This window comes from Fukomys damarensis, unplaced genomic scaffold (genome assembly GCF_012274545.1).
Source record: "Fukomys damarensis isolate Sample0158 unplaced genomic scaffold, DMR_v1.0_HiC HiC_scaffold_13, whole genome shotgun sequence".
Classification (NCBI taxonomy): Eukaryota; Metazoa; Chordata; class Mammalia; order Rodentia; family Bathyergidae; genus Fukomys; species Fukomys damarensis.
Window position 1 is genome coordinate 8885555 of NW_022900925.1, and position 5475 is coordinate 8891029.

Genomic DNA, 5475 nt, shown 5'->3' on the forward strand with positions numbered 1-5475 from the left:
TGCTCCTTTCTCACTACACTACTCTAAGTTAGCACCGGACTGACAAGGGCTTGTGTTTTTGGCTGTCGTCTTGCCACAGCGATACAAAGGAGAGATACGACACAGTCTGATAATCCACTCCACTCTCAGCATTTGTCCTTTTTCTGCTGCAGATTGGCATTACTTATGTGTGACACACACATACACATTACGTGTGTGTGCATCTAACCACTTTCTGTCTCCCTGGGGTTTCTCCTCTATATTTGTCTTCAGTTCCAATACCACCAACCTCCCTTCCACTTAGACAGCATCTCCAGGGACAGGAGCCAAGGGCTTTTCCTGATTTGCAGTCTTGTGGGAAAGCTGGAGTTGGTATCATTTTAATGCCAGTTTTACCATTGTTGAAAAATGAAGTTTAGTCCTTAAACCTCTTTTTTTTTTTTGCTTTTACGTAATGAGAAGTTTGGGATAGATGATCTCAAGTTGTTCTAGTTCTAAAATTTTGTGAGTCTTCATGGTAAATGAAGAGGTGGCAAGAAGGGACGCTGAGATATTTTAAGACTACACAGTTTCCAAGGAGATAAAGAGACATAATGGGGGATACCCAAGAAGATAGCGTTATTAGCAAAAGTGGATGTCAGCCTCAGAGGGTGGGATGTCAATCAAGACTCAGGGAATGTGCAAAAGTGGGGTGGGATGTTGGCAAAAGTTCGAAAGAGAAAGGGAAAAAGCAGTAACTAAGAGGAGGTTTGGAGGAATATCAACAAGTCTTGAGAATGACCAGAAAGATTAACCAATATAGAAGCAGATGAAGTATCTTCAATTGATTGTTAAATATTTCAGAAACACCAAAAGATGCACAGAATAATGTAAAGAGCACTGTGTCCCCAATGCCCAATCTAAAATATACTATAATCTCCCATAATCCTATGCCCCTTCCTTCACCACCACCAAGAGTTAGTAACCAGTATCCTGAATTGGTTATTTAGCATTTCTAGTCGTTCTTTACACTTCTACTACATATGTATGTATTCAGAGACAATATTTTCTTTTTTAAAAAATCAGATTTAGGGCTGGGATGTAGCTCGGGGATAGAGTCCTTGTCTGGTATATGTGCAAGGCCCTGGATTCAACACCCATGACTGCAAAATAATTTTTTAAATTCAGATTTGATGTTTAAGGGCTGAGAAGTATGACTATCAGAGTAAATAAACTGTCCTTGCTGAGGGGCCAAGCAAGAAGAATACGGTGAGTGGAACAATGGGGTCAGAGCATGAGAAGCTTCCTCTTACTCACTTAGGTCTCTCCTCAGTGACCAGGACACCAACTGTAGCTTCTATAGATGGACAGAAAGTGTCAGTCATCTTCCTGAATTAAGAGGAAGGCCACACTCCTGGAACATCGGAGGTTATGAGGAAAGTGATTATTTCAGCTGCTGCCTAGCAGAGCTGTTAGTATGAACCACAGGGAGTCGTCTTCTCAGAAGCACCAGCATTGGGAAATCAGAACAGCACAGGGAGACACTTAACAGAGCAGGCTGTGGCTTGAGCTAGTGTCCAAAATCAAGATGAACACTGGCATCCCTTCCTTGTAAGTGGCCCTTGAACCTGAATGGGGCTTTTTCTCCTCAGCAAATGACCCAAACGAAATAGAATTCCCCTCTGGAAGGGATGGTGCAGAGCATAAGCCTCACACATCCTGTTGCTGGTGATCATTTGGGTAAGGTGGCATCTACAAAGTTAAAGAAGAAAAAATTTTAATTTAAAAACTTAATAATATAAAAAGATGGTTGGCTTTGGAGAAGCCACTGGCTTTGCACAATCCTACGAGCGAAAACCTGGGCCAAGGAACTCCACCCCTGAAGGGAACAGAACTAAGCCCTACACACTTCCATTAACAAAGATCAAAATGTGCTCCTATTGATACTAAGAATAATATGGAGTAAAAAGAAGCAAAAAGATTCTTATAACTTTGCTCTTGAAATTATATGTATGAGTAATTAATTCACAATTCACTCCCCCCCCAAAAAAAATCTGTGCGTAATTGGAAATTCTTGAAAAGTGAGGAAATCAAATCCACAGATTACTCTCAAATGTGTGAAACACTGTAGGAATGCTAAAGTTAACTCCTCATGAAGCCGGCATGTTACATTTGCGTGCATTTCATTAAATAGCTATTCTCCATTTTGTGCCTAGGATTCTTGTGTTTTAGAGCCAAAAATTATTCGCAGGCTTCAGACATCGTCTTTGGCCAGAGATGGATCTTAACACTGAATTTAGGCATTTGAGAGGCCAAGCGACTTGTCCAGACATTTAGGGCACTTGAGTTTTTTCTGCCTGCAGTGCTCCAGCCAACAGTGTCTTTATACTTTCATCTTTAGAAACCTTTCTAGGATCTAGCAATGGCCATTTCCTGTCCTTCCTGCTCTCCCTCCTTCTCCTCTTGCACTCTGTCCTCCTCCTTTCCTTCGTCTTCTTTCTCCTCCTCTTCTCTTTTTAATATTTTCTTTCTTTGACTCTCCAGATGAACACATAACATTATTTTGTCAGCTTCTGGAGGGAAAAGCAATCTCTCTGGGATTTTGATCATAATCAATTAATTTCCTAAATTCATCTGGATGATATTTACATCTTTCAACTATTGAGTCGAAGTGTTATAAATCTATTCTTCTTTTCCATTCCTCATTTAAAAAAAAATTTTTTTTTTTTTTTTTTGCTTGTTTGTTTGCAGAGAATCAAACCCAGGACCTTGTGTCTGTTAAGCATGAGCTACACCCTCCAGCCCTGTGTTTGCTTTGTAGAGTCCCACATAGCTCCCATTACATTTCTAATATTCTTTTGTTGATGCCCATACAAATGTATATCTCTTTCTTTTATAGTTTTTTTCAAAATTACATAACTAACTACATAGTCACTGAAAAAAAAAAAAGAACAATACAAGCAAACAACAGTACAAAGGTAGCAAAAGGAAGACGCATTGAAAACAACCCTCTCCACCACCTTGCCTTCCTGTCTGTGGGGGACTCTCCCACCGCTCTCCTCTACCTACCCTCAGCCCCCCACACTCCGTCACGTTACGCATACCGCTCCACATTCAGGTTTTGTCACAGAATTTGTCATTAATGTGTCTCCCTGTCCATGCATATAAGTCAACTTTATTCTTCTAGTAAATTGCATAGTACCACATAAAATTCAAACCATTTTAATTAATCATTCTCCTAGATTTTCACAGTACATGATCACAGCATCTGCTGTAATGTTAAAAAAAGAAAACTCAATTTTCTTCCCTTTGCAAGAGCTAGAACATCCAAAACAATGTTAAATGATTGAAGTGACTGACGGCAGAAAGCCTGTTGTGTCTGTAACAAGATTGTCTTCAATGAAAATGTTCATGTTATCTGTTGGGTTTTCAATTTTTGTACCATGTTGATAAAGCGGTTTTGTATGCTAGTAGTATTTTTTAAATACGGCTAAAGGACAGACGTTAAATTTTTCAATGCTAGGTTGACATCTATCACAATAATTGCAACTCTCTTCTCTTGGGACATATTGATAGAACAAATTTTATTAATAGATTTCCAAATATTAAACCATTTTGTCCTGGTGCATTATTTTTAAAAAATCATTTGGTTAACTTAAAGGCCCTCGATTGTTACAGCACAATAAGATGGAAGGGACTTACATCCCTGGTCACCACATGGAAGAGAATTTCCCAAGAGGGCCCAAGAGGTTGTGTGCACAAAATTAAATTGAATAATGTTTCCCTCAAGATTTTTATATGTGAAATTATAATTGTCCTATTTCCTTTTTTCTTCCTTTGTCTGCCATTGGGTTCGTTATTAAGATCTGTTGTCAGTTTATTCCCAAGCATCCTTATAATTCTCAACAAGAATACAGCACAAACTGGTTTGATGTTCATCAAAGTAATTTCCCCTTCCTGGAAACGTCATTTCTAGTCCCTTGCAATGTAAGTAGCCTCGTGCCCAGTTCCCACAGGAGGTCAGTAAGTGGAGGCAGCGATTCATTTAAGGGGGGGGATGGGGCTCTTCTATAGCCTGCCTCTCTCTCTCTCTCTCTCTCTCTCTCTCTCTCTCTCTCTCTCCTTCCCCTTCTTTCCACAGTGACCTTGGAGATCCCTAGTGGAGCTGCAAAATAGAAAGAGTGTAGACTCCCAATCACTGCCAAGAAGACAATCTCCCAGGAGAGCAGAGAGATTGTGTACCCAGCATTATGCTGCTCCGTGTGTCAGAAAAATGATTTTTGTTATTGTGGTCCTAAGGTTCCAACGCAGGGCTACGCCTGGCTTAACCTATATCTTTTCTTCCTCCCGATATTCTTCTTTCTTTTTAAGCAGGTAACTGTCTCAGAGGGAGGACAGAACAGGACAGCAATCAAAAGATTCCTATTGGTTTCTAGCAATCTAAAATCCATTAGATGATTAACCTAAATCCAATAGATTTTTCCCCAGAGGCAAAATGATCACAAGCTCCAGGGTAGTCTGGACATTTTAGAGACTCAGCAAGACCCTGTTTCTGAAATAAAAATAAACAAAAGGGTCTGGAGATGTAGCTCAGTGTGAAAGCTCTGGACTCAATCTTCAATCCCTGGTGTCGGGGAGCAGGGCTTGCCAGGGAGACAAAGGGAGAGATCACAGACTGTCGTGTAGGAGGTAGCCTGCGCCTGGCTCTACCTGGGGTGGGGGGGCAGGAGACCCCAGAGAGGGGAGATGGTAGCTGAAGGCAATAAGAGTCTCATAACTCTCTGCATGGATCAAATGAAGCAGCAGAAAGAGCTTCCAGACATGAGGAGACACGTGGGCGGGAGGGGATGTCATACAACTGGTTGGACCAAGGGTAAGGACTAACGTATCCTGCCCCAACCCCTGCTGCCGCTCCCATTCAACAGATAAGCAAGGCTGTATCTTATGCATACACCGAGGAAGCTGGTGATTGCAGGAGCAGTCTCTTTGGAAAGGACTGGCATGTGAGCTACTGTCTCGGGGGAAAGGGCAGGGAGGCCCCGACTGTGCCAGGCTCTCTGAATAAACAAGGAGAGAAACATGCCCCTCTGCGGATCTTAGGATCATTGTTGCCGTTCCCATTGTCGCCCGGACTGCCTCCGGGACACTCCGGTGGAGGAGCATCTCCGGTTCAGGGTCTTAGAGTGGGGTGGGAATGGGTGGGGGAAGGTTGCCCTGGGGCTTCTGCTGAGCCCGCCAGCCTGGCCAGAGCGACGGGGCTTGTGTTACAGGGGTTCTGGAGCCGAGGTTCCGCAGAGAGGGCGGGAGAGGGCAAGGCCTGCGTCGGTGAGCAGCCGGGCCCAACATCCGTCCAGCCTCTTTCCGAGCCCGGATTTAAGCGCGGGAGAGGGCGGCCACCGGGGGGCGCCAGAGGATCGGCAGTGTGTGGGATGGGCGTGCAGAGCTCGGGACCCCACCCCAGCCCGGGACCCCCTCGCACCCCACTCGGACTCCCGCTCTAGACCGAGCAGCGAGGCG